The sequence below is a fragment of the Silurus meridionalis genome, chromosome 3 (genome assembly GCF_014805685.1).
Source record: "Silurus meridionalis isolate SWU-2019-XX chromosome 3, ASM1480568v1, whole genome shotgun sequence".
In the NCBI taxonomy this organism is placed as follows: domain Eukaryota; kingdom Metazoa; phylum Chordata; class Actinopteri; order Siluriformes; family Siluridae; genus Silurus; species Silurus meridionalis.
In genome coordinates, this window is record NC_060886.1 from 3,310,425 (window position 1) to 3,322,971 (window position 12,547).

The 12,547-nt window shown below is 36.3% G+C and overlaps 1 protein-coding gene across 1 annotated transcript in view; it reads right to left on the bottom strand.

The window, feature by feature from the left end:
* The window catches only part of vwc2l (von Willebrand factor C domain containing 2 like), a 152,646-nt gene that overhangs the window by 71,129 nt on the left and 68,970 nt on the right, over positions 1–12,547 (bottom strand). Inside the window, exon 3 of the mRNA XM_046841434.1 lies at positions 3,498–3,721. The gene's annotated coding sequence lies outside the window, so the exon portion shown is untranslated. The remainder of the gene's footprint in view (positions 1–3,497; positions 3,722–12,547) is intronic.

Below are 12,547 nucleotides of genomic sequence, written 5' to 3' on the forward strand. Positions count from 1 at the left end.
CTGCAGTTTTGGAGATGCTCTGACCCAGTCGTCTAGACGTTACAATTTGTCAAACTCGCTCAAATCCTTAGACTTGCCCATTTTTTCCTGTTTCTAACAGGTCAATGTTCACTTGTTGCCTAATAAAGCCCACCCATTAACAGGTGCCATGATGATGAAATAATCAGTGTTATTCACTCACTGGTCATAAGGTTAGAAGGTCATAATGCCTGTGTAAGGATGGTCACATCTGTTCATGATCCTAGAACCCGACAACTGCCATGCAACTTCATGAGGCCAGACCCCTGACCTGATTGGTGTGCTTTACAACAACATTGCCAAGGGTATAAAAAAATTAACTAGAGTTAGTGCAGTGTCGCTGTGGCTACTCACATCGTACCGGAAATATGATGTTTAGCAGGAAAACTCTAAAGAATCCAGAGTGCTAGCGTTAGCCGCTAACCAGGAAGTGGCTCGCCGGCTAATGCTAGTGCTATAGATTCTTCTGCGCTTTACTTCCTGCTTCAAGAATTTCTCTTATAAGCAGAAAATCCTGACAATTTCTCATATTGAGGGAGTGAATAAATGAAGGATAGCAGAAGTTAAGACTTTTTTAAAGTGTGCTGAAATAAGTAGAACAATTAAATAGATTATATCTTTAAAAAATTTTATATTTAAATGTAACACACACACACACACACACACTTATACACACTTACATACACATCTGTATTACTCAAATGGGGTCTAACTAACGTAAATTATTTTGTTAAAATATTCCATTAATTTATTTTAATTTAGTCAAATTTATTTGTGGCAATTTAATTGATTACTGAATGTAATCAAAATAATAAAAAGTCTATTGCATTAATTTGGTTTATTATAATACATTTTTTTAATAACATTTTATACAATATTATTTTATATATTCTTTAACCAACCAGGCATTTTATTATTATTTTAATGTAAACTGTAGCTGTTTACAAATTTTAATAATAATAAACTGCATCAATAAGAATAATTAGTCTTTACACATTTCATTGAGTCATAAGTCTATATCAGAAATTATTTCTATTTTTGACCAATCATAATCCCAGATATAAGCCCCACACTTGTTTCCACTGCATTCCCAGAGGGATTCTTTTGTTCATCTTTTACTGAGAACGTGATTTTCTGGGCTCAGTATATGTGCTCTGGGTTTATTATTTTCAGACGCTGCATTGTTCATTTATATTTCTTTTTTCTCTTGACCTTGCACACTGATCCATCTGTATTCCCCGTGTCCTAATTATCGGCCCGGCAGCAGGACAGAAGACCTGCTCTGATTTAGCAATTATCATCAACTTCACCCACATCTCTCAAGAACAATTCGCACAATGTCACGAATTCCTCCTGTAAGGACGAGTAACGTAATGACACTCTCTGGCTCTGTATCTGTTCTCCCAATGTATTTCGATTTAAACAGGAATGTAGGTGGTGGCTCAGTGGTTTAGATGTTGGACATCTGATCAGAAGATCATGAGGTTAACCTTAACCCTCAATTGCTCATTTGTATAGATGAGATAGTTATAAGTTGCTCTGGATGAGTGCCTGCTAAATGCCATAAATGTAACTGTCTGGTGGAGGTGGTAATTTAGTGGTGACGGCATTGGATTTTGCAGTCCGAGGGCATGAGTTCAAATCCCAGCCACACTAAAGTGCCAATCCTGGGGCAAGGCTATTAACCCCATAGCTGCTAAGTTGTATGAATAAGGTAAATGTAAGTCACTCTCAATAAGGGCATCTCCCAAATGCCATAAATGTGAATGTCCATTGATACCCCAAGGCTGCAAGCAGTGACCAACTCTTCTATAAATTAAATAAGTATCTTCTTCTTCTTTCAGCTGCTCCCTCTAGGGGTCGCCATAGCGGATCATCCGTCTCCATACACCCCTGTTCTCTACATCTGACTCTTTCAAACCAACTACCTGCATGTCTTCCCTCACCACATCCATAAACCTCCTCCTTGGTCTTCCTCTTTTCCTCCTTCCTGGTGGCTCCATCCTCAGCATTCTTCTACCGATATACCCCATGTCCCTCCTCTGCACATGTCCAAACCATCTCAATCTTACCTCCCTCACCTTGTCTCCAAAATTTCCTACATTGTATGGTCTCTAAACCATACATCATCGCAGGTCTCTCATATTTGGTATATAATAATCCTGTAAGGATGAACGTTTGATAGATTTGCTCATATTCAAGATAATGTTGCTCACCAACATATTTTTTATTTGCAGTGTGTTTTTGTATTTGCTGTGTTTGTAAACAAATGCAATGACAATGTGTGTAAAGTCCAGACTTCTGATGTTAATTCTTTTTTTTATAATACAAACGTTACAAGGAAGCGCATCGAGCTATTTTTAAGCGCAGTCCTCCTCGGGGGGTGGGGGGAGTGATTTATTCGATCTGCTAAGTTCTTTTTGTGACAATGCGTCATTAACGTGTGCACAAATGAGGCACCAACAGGTCTCGAGTTATTTATGAACATGGCCTTCAAAAGCGTTTTCGAAATCATTAATGCGCATTAAGCAGGTAAATCAGAGACGGAGCAATAACATCAAATCAAACATAAACACATCAAAATAATATACATTATATGGCAAACATTTTTGGACACCTGATAATAAGATTCCTATGTGCTTTTTGGATATTCCATTCCACAGTCTTCATTTTCCCTTATAATAACCTCCACTCTTCTGAGAAGATGATTCACCAGATTTTGTGGAGATTTGTGCTCATTCAGCCAGTTAGTACAGTCAGGTACTTATGTAGGTGAGGTGAGGAGGCCTGGGGTGTAATCAGCTGCTTTCCAATTCATCCCAAAGATGCTCAAGAGGGTTGAGAGCTCTTTAGCAGGCCGCTCAAGATCTTCACTCCAACACATGGTCTCCATATGTTCATGGAGCTGGTTTTGTGGAACAAATAGGAAGACATTTCATGCATCCAAAACATCCTGTACAACTGTGTGCCTTAAATATCGTGCAAAAGAACCACATATGGCTGGAAAAGTCATGGTTCCTGTAACATTTGGCCATAATTGTACCACATACACATCTTTCATAAGGCACTGTTACGTTCCCACCTTGGCCAAGCCTAGGGAAGTGTGGGAACAATAACCATTTAGATGTTACGGGTTGTTTGGATAAAAAGCAGGACCAGAGTTTAGAGTAGTTATTGTTTTAATGGTCAAGTGCAGTAAGGTAAATAATCGATTTCCAAAAGTGTTTCACAGAGTCAAGAAGACTAGACTCACACTGGCAAAAGAACATGGACAGTGCCAAAGAAATTAACATAAGAAAAAAGGTCTACCCTATGCTGTATTTTGGAAGCTTAACCTAACTAACAAACAGCAACAGACTAACTGACTACACTGAGATATGCTACAAGAAAATACAGTGGGTGGCACCTGCCCTCTAACTAGGGTGTCTACACAATAGCAAAACCTACGTGGTGGAATGTAGGTGCACGCATATTCTTACCTGTTCCTCAACCAGGTGAGCTAGTAATCAAGACAACTAGCGACAACTACCAACAAGCTTTTGCTCTTCTTTCATTCCTTCCCCTTTCATTTTCCCCTCTCATTTCCCCCCCTGGGGACTTCAGGAGCTGCTTTTAAATGGAAGGCTTCGCCTCCTCCGGTCGGACTCTTGCTCATCATTGGTCCTTTTTCCAGGCCTCCATTTCAATTACCAGGTAGCTCCACCTATAGATAGTAAAGAATGAAGAAAAGGGGTGAGGGGGAGAGCAGTAGAAAAAAAAACAGCTAACATGTAAGAGGCACCGTAATGGTAAATGGTTCCTGCTGTTGCTAAATGTAATTTCAATTCATATGTAATCATTTCTAACCATATTTATTCTACAGAATGTATTTATTTTGCCTTACTATTTTGTGAATGGAGGTCAGAGCTGAAGGGAGTGAAAAACAGAAAAGTGTGTTCGTAAAGATCACACAAATTTTTTTATTTAAATTTTTTACTATCAAGTATTCTCTGTTGCAGTGGGTGACAGAGTGGAATAAAGGAGATGAGAGAGAGAAAAACCAGGCACAGGTGTGTGATCCTTACCACCCATTTCCTCCAGCTCTTCTCTTCATTCACAGAGTGGCACTTGCCACTGCTATAATAATAATAATAATAATAATAATAATAATAATAATAATAAACAATACAATAAAAATAATAAAAGTAATTATTATTAATAATAATAATAATAATAATAAAATAATAAATTAATTAACAAATAAAATAATAAATAAAAAATACAATAAAAAATAATAAAAGTAATTCATACATAAGGATAATAATAATAATAAATAATAATAAAAAAAATAAATAAAAAATAATAATAATAAATAATAATAATAATTATTATTATTATTATTATTATTATTATTATAAATATAATATAATAAATAAATTTGGATAAATGTGAAAAGATATCAGTTAACTACAGTTTACTACAAGCTCTGAATCCCACCACTGCCAAGTTACTATTGCTGGGCGCTTGATCGAGGCCCTAATTTTTAAATTGTTCAGGTGTATAAAAAGAAATAATTGTAAGTTGATCTGAATTTAAGTGTCTGCTGATATCAGTTGATATCAAATATGATTTCAAACATCTGCTGCAATCTTCAAAAAATTAGTAAAATCATTATATAAAACTACGATGTCAGTTTATTAGTAACCCTGTCTACACTAAACTCTAAATCACGATGCATATATTATCAATAAACTGTCATAAGATATGCCATTTTGGTCGCATCACTCACTCCTGGAACAAAGTCAAACGAAACTTCCTTTCTTCCTCCCTACTGCTGTTTAATACACGTTTTAAGAAAAAGTGCAGTGTGTTTGTTCAGATGAACGCTGAGCGCGGTTCCTGAGCTCCTTGCATGCTAATTGTGCATTATTGTGGTAGACGGAGAACCCTGGGGTTTCTAATATAACCACGAGGCGTCTTGAAATGGAATGAGAACGTTTTTTTTTCTCTCTCTTGTCACAAGGTGATATTTGAGGACGACGACAACAAAAATAACTTCAAATGATCTGTTTTTTCCCCTGAGATTTTCCAGAAAAGTAGTTGATAACAAACTGAATAGAATAGTGTTTTTTTTATATGTGCTATTTAGAAAGAAATATTTTTTTTGCCAACCCATAACTCTGTGTGTATAAGAGTGAAATTAAGCCGTCACTCCGGACTTGGCCTGACAGCCTACAGGCTAAATGAGGATCGTTGACGTAGCATAAAAACGCTTCTCTCTCTGGCAGTTCTCTTCAACACTGAGAAGACAAAACACAACACTGATAGGAGAGAAGGTACTGCTGCGGTCGTAACAACTCGCTCGGGCAAAAGTAAAAGTAGTGATCAGGGGGTGGAAAAAAGATTTCTCAGCTACGAGTAAGTCGTCACATGGACTAGCGAAGAGCAGCCTCAGGAGGAAATCCATAACTGCCTGGTTTGGAAAATGCAACATCGAAACCCTACGGTGAATGATGAGGACAGCTGAGAAGATTAGCGTTTGTCTTCCCTCTATCACAAATATTTACACCACATGCTGCATCCACAAAGCCACCAGCATTGTGGACACACACACACACTCTCTTTATCCTCCTGCTGGCTAGAAAACAGTACAGACGCATTCAGGGTCTTTAGTTAGACTGTGGAAGTTTCTGCCCCATGCTATCCAGACTTTCTTTACCAGGGATTGGAATGAAACACACACACACACACATGTACACACACGTTCAATAAAATTCAATTCAGCTTTATTTGTGGAGCGCGTTTAACAATGGACATTGTCCCGAAGCAACTTTACAGAGATAAAGTTTGTTCCTTATAAGTTTATGAGAAAGTGGCCTCCAGAGGAAACCTTGAGAAGATTGTCACAGAATTCCTTTCATTACAGCTCCAACATTATTGAAGTGTACTGTTCAGTAATCAGCATCAGAAATAGCTTCATTACCACACACAAGGAGTTTGTCTTGGCATCAGATGCTTAAATATGGTTCTGTTACTGCAAACTGTAGTCCTGAATCATTGTAGCAGACTGGTGATATTACAGTTTTTCTCAGTCGCTTTGGAGCGTTTCTCAGATCAGAAATGAAATTTCTCAGATCTACTTGTTCAACCTCCACATCATGTCGTCACTCGTGCTCATCATAAGAACATTTCGTGTTGTTTTGATCAAATTGCGAACGCTTTTGTACATCATTTAATGGATTGTGTACGAGTGTCTGCTGTTTCCTACATTATCAGTTGTTTATGTTCATGTTGATCAAAATATATTCTACTGGTTTCACCTGAATAGTTTTAACCCCCAAAACATCTCAGCATCAGTTCACTGTATGTAAAATGATTAAACCAGTCGTCATCATCTGTTATCTAAAATCTATATTAAACTGTTTTTTGTAAATGTGTTGAACTGATGAATCTTGAACGTCACTAACGAAGGCGAGTGAACGACATCAGATCAACCAATAATCAACCAGTTCTCTAAAACAGGTCAAAGGTCAATCTGGTAAAGCTTCAGTTGGAGAGTGATTACAGACAAAACACAGAAATCTGAAACTGTGCATCACACTGACAACATGAATAAACATTTTGTTTGGGAACAATGACAAAAGGGCCTTTTCATTCTGATGGGAATGAGATGTTCACTGACACAAATACTCAATGAAAGAAGGATTTTTGAAAAGTACAGACTTTTGCAAGAAATCCAATGTATTGTGCTGTTTGTACACATTGTTATGAGAAATGCACTGACTGGTTTGCAAATATTGTGGATGATTAAAAAAACTGTAATTACAGTCCAAATCCAGTAAAGATCCATACAATTACTGAATAAAATGAATATTAACAGTCTGCTACTGTGGTTCAGGACCATAGTTTGCATCAACAGCTCTGCATTTAGTCGCCTACCACTAAGCATTAGAGCTCAACAACGATTCTCTGACATAATGACTTAAGGATGAGTTTCGTTGTTAAGTCCGGATCCTTTCAAGGTTTCTTAATCATACATCTCAGGGATTCCACAGTCACCACTGGATCACTCATTAGACATAAACTTACAATTATAAGAAAAAACTTATAGGCAGTAAATGTATGCATTCTTTCATTAAACTTTATAAACTCTTTATGCGTAAAGCTGCTTCGAGGCAATGTCCAATGTTCAAAGTGCTCTACAAATCAAATTAAATCAAATTGAGTATATTACGCATGTGAGCTTTTGACCGAGTGAAATGCTGAAATGGTGAATTAAAAGCTGAAATAATTCGGTCTCTGCTCTTACAAATAGTCTTTATAGCGCCGGATTGGGTTGCCATGTATAGCAACTTGAAGCATTGTGAAAAAATGCTAATCTTGGATGAAGAATGTTCATCCGTCCCACCTGTCTCATGTGTCTCCACATATCTCGGCATTTCTAATAACCAGGTGGGGTCTAAAAGGTAGAATTTCAAATGGTATTTTTTACATGATTTAAAAAATAATAAAATAAGAAAATGTATTTCCTATTGACACATGCTGTCTTTTAATTGGCTTGCAGCCAAGATAAATATTAAACTATTTATGCTTAAAACCCATAATAGATTATAATCTAAATAATAGTAATAATTAAAAAATTATATAAGTGACCCGAATGAACCGCGATCTCAGGTGCAGTATCTAGAATACATGCAGTTCATTACTTTCCACACCTTCCACTGATGTCTACAGAAGGCCAGTGATTGACAGTGCTGTGATTTCTGACACATAAGAGCCCACTTTGAGCTCATTTGTCACGATGGCGGAAGAGGAGGAAGAGAAGGAGGAGGAGAAGTGCACCTTTTATTCAGTGAATTGTGATTTTGTCCGATCCAATGTCCAATCAGGTTATTATTTCTCCGCTTCATCACACAATTATCTTTAAACCCTGTGACCTTATTGTAGTGTATGGACAATGGTAACAGCCTACAATCTTCACTTCTTTACTTATTGCTTTATTTTTTATTTGTTAATAGTATAATCCAATACACGATTACATAAAATATAGTACTAATACTAGTCCTAAAACTAGTCCTCCTGTTTAAACCAGGAAACACCCAGGATCTAAAAACTGGCCCACTCTCCATCATCACCCTTTTTCCCTGCACAAATCACACTTTTCGTGCTACGGCACATTATACACTGGACTTGCACAGCACAGTGCACTTTACATTTCATATTTTCTTTTTCATATTTATTTCATATTTTTATATTCTTATTTTTATACCACACCATTCCGCACAAGGACACTTTACACCACACCTTACTGCACACGGACACTCATGGACAATCAAAAACCATGCCTAACTTGTTTACTGTTGTTTACTGTTTAACTGCACACTGCCATAAACATTGTTTGTGTATGTGTATATATATGTATATATGTATATGTATGTATATATATATATATACATATATATTTATATATATTTATATCTTTATTTATCTGCCTTCTTTTTCTTATTATATTTTTCTTTTTAAATTTCGTTATTATATTTATAATTTTTATTCTCCTTTTACCCCATTTTATTCCCTCATGCCGGACCGTCGTTAAAAGCATTTCACTGCATGTCGTACCCTGTATGTATGTGTATGTGACAAATAAAATTTGATTTGATTTGATTTGATAATAGTATAGTCTAATACACCAGTATATTGCAAATTTCAATTTTACTCTGTGCACATCTATACCCTGATTTTCGTTTTCTGATTTTAATTTTAAAATCTATCCTGTAGTCTCAAATCTTCTACCCCTAAATCTCCTACATTGTATACTAAGGTCCAAGGATGTTCTTCTCAATCTTATGGACACTTATTTAGCAAATATCATCAACAACTACTTGCACAAGGGAGGAGGAAGCAGTAGCTTAATGGTTAAGACTTTGAATTTGTGATCCTGAAGGTTGTATGTTTAAATCCCAGCTCCACCAAGCTGCCACTATTCAAACATAAAGGCTCAACCTTTGTGAACCTGACAGCATGTGGGGAATTGGTAAGGTAGTGGAAGTCTTGGACTTTTAAATCTGAAGGTCACCAGTCAAATCTCAGCTACACTAAGCTACCACTTGGGGCTTGTGAACCAAGCCCTTAACCTCGTAGCTGCTCATTGTAACACTGAGGTAATTGTAAGTTGTTCTTGATAAGGGTGTCTTCCAAATGGCACAACTGTAAATGTAAGTAAATGGGGGATAGTTTGAAATTCTACACATTGAACCCCACGTGGTTAGCAGCAATGTCTGAGATATATAAGACAGATCAACATTCCTCATCAGTGATTTTTATTTTGTCCAAAACACTACATGCTTCATGTTACCATACATGGCAACCCAGTTTGGGCCCTTGAGCAAGGCTCTTAACCCACAACTGCTCAGTTGTATAAATAGAATAGTTGTTAGTCACTATTGGGATTTATTTAGGGCATCTGCCAAATGCAATTGAGGAATTATTTACATTAACGTCTCTTTAAAATGCACTAATAAGGCTACTCTCAGGCTGCCATGAGGACTGGGCTCTAAAGGGGCTAAAACTCCAGAGGTTACACTGAAGTTACTGTCCGGAGAGTCAGACACAGGTGGTAAACTGTTCTGCTTAACACAGCATTAAAAACCAACACATCTGTCTCTCTTTTAAATCTCTGTGCCAAATGGTATGCAAAATAGATAGTGTTTTTGTGAATTATGAGTTTTTCATAGAGGCGTTTGATGTCAATCCTGCAGAGACTCTACTGTAGCAGTACAGGCTGTACTCAGGAGGAGAGAGAAAAACATATATAACACCTGAGATTTTCTGCCTGCTCTATAATTCATTATGTTACTTAACATTTCAGGGTAGATAGATGTTGAAAGGTATATCAATAGACAGACAGACAGACATGTAGACAGACAGACAGGCAAACAGACAGACAGACAGACCGATAGATAGATAGATAGATAGATAGATAGATAGATAGATAGATAGATAGATAGATAGATAGATAGATAGATAGATAGATAGATAGATAGATGTTGAAAGGTAGATCAATAGACAGACAGACAGGCAGACATGCAGACAGACAGACGTGCAGACAGACAGACAGACAGACAGACAGATAGATAGATAGATAGATAGATAGATAGATAGATAGATAGATAGATAGATAGATAGATAGATAGATGTTGAAAGGTAGAACAACAGACAGGCATCCAGACAGACCGACCGACCAACAGACAGACAGACAGACAGATAAGTGTAAGAGCATTATATATGAGAGCTTTATAAGAACATGTTATATTCTAGAGAATGGCTCTGTGTCATGTTGTTGCTACCCCATAGATTATTTTCCTGCATGCCCTGGAGGGTTTTATCTGTATTACAGCACAACCTTTTGCTTATGTTTTGTTTTTTTAGTTTTTATATAAAAAAAAAAACATGTCATCAGTTACATTAAACCTTGTACGTTCTTTTATTTAAGTTACAGTAGCAGCTGTTTGTGAACTTGTCTCTCCTTGTAATTAAAAGTCAATCCACAGCTCGTCTTGTTAATGAAAGGCCCAGAGTGTATCAACAATTACACTCGTTTTTAATCTGTTAAGAATAAGAGAGGCGTCCACTACATATAATTTAAGTCTTTGAATAAATGGTTGATATACAAAACTGTAATGTATTCGATCAAGCACATTCATATAAAACTGTGATTTTTTTAGCTGCTTTGCTGTTACAGGATGTCAGAGAAAACCCACTGACCAATCAGAATCAAGTACAATGTTACCCTAAGAACTGACATGCTGTATTTTGCAAATGAATACAAATAGGGAACTCAAACGATTCTTTAAGCGAGGCCGCCTCTGCAAAAGCTGCTGCTCTCTTCTCGTGTTGCACTTCAGACTTCAGCTTTCACTAGCATTCTCTCTACTTTGATTTCTATCTTTTTTCCTTTAAAAAACATATCTTAGCCCATTTTCCCTCCCGCTTCATTAACAACATCATCAGATCTTCTGCGAACGCAGTCAACTTAAAAACGAAATAATACGGCTGAAATGACTGCACTAAATTGAATTTCGGAGTGTTCATTCGTTCTTCGGCTGTATATTACCTCTACAATGCTTCGTTTAATCCATGCTCTTGCCTGTTAGCTGGAACATAAATAGAAAACAGTCTATTCATGTTTATTTTTTCATTTCATGTATCAATTAATTAAGCTCAGCTTTTTTTTGAGAAGTGATAAGTTCATACTGAAAGTGATCACATCACTATTCAAATCCCTGATGAGTTTCACCTCTACCTAATCTTTCTGCTTCTGCACTTCTAATTCATTGTTGGAGAAAAAAAGCACTACATGAAGTGGTATTTGACAAACTGCTCAGTGATGAAGCTGGACATATTGCAGTGATTAGATTTAATTCTAGAGTGCTTTATTTCAGTGCTTTCTATCTTCTCATTTATATGTACAGGATTGTGATATCAGGCTTTCATTTAAAAAAGGTTATTGACTGCATACTACAATAACACTACTGCAAAAGATAGATAGATAGATAGATAGATAGATAGATAGATAGATAGATAGATAGATAGATAGATAGATAGATAGATAGATAGATAGATGTTGAAATGTAGATCAATAGACAGACAGACAGACAGACAGATAGATAGATAGATAGATAGATGTTGAAAGGTAGATCAATAGACAGAGACAGACAGACAGACAGAGATAGATAGACAGACAGAGAGACAGATAGACAGATAGATAGATAGATAGATAGATAGATAGATAGATAGATAGATAGATAGATAGATAGATAGATGTTGAAAGGTAGATCAATAGACAGAGACAGACAGACAGACAGAGATAGATAGACAGACAGAGAGACAGATAGATAGATAGATAGATAGATAGATAGATAGATAGATAGATAGATAGATAGATAGATAGATAGATAGATAGATAGATAAGCACCACCTACATTTTATATGTCTATAGATATGACACTTGTAAGTTTTTTATATACAGTATATTAAACAAACTTCAGCTCTGCTCCCTTCTTCCCAAAAACACCACACCAGTCAGTCTACGGTGTACAAATTGTTTAGTTTGTTTTATTTGATGACTTTGTGATTTAAATAATGTGTGACTCTGAATTCAAGGAACTTTCCGACCTCATCGACTCTGAAAACAGTCCTCTATTTATTTGCTGCTAGTTACAGTATGATATGTAGAATCAGAATCAGAGGGAAAGCGAGTAGAGTGTGTATATTATGTTTTTCAGTCCTGAAGTGACATTTCCCAACCCACTTACTGGTTTTCTAAAAAACATTAAGAAAAACTAAACGATGAAATCTAGTGTTTGCTAACTAATGAACTTATCACTAATATTTGTAATGAACAAACCTCCTGCTTTAACATTTATTCTTCTGTTGCAAAAGCAAACTTTCAAGCAAAAAGTATGATGTTCTATCTACCAAACAATGGGATCAGTTTGATATATATGTATTTGACATATTTTGTGGACATCTGACCATAAAATGTTTCTAC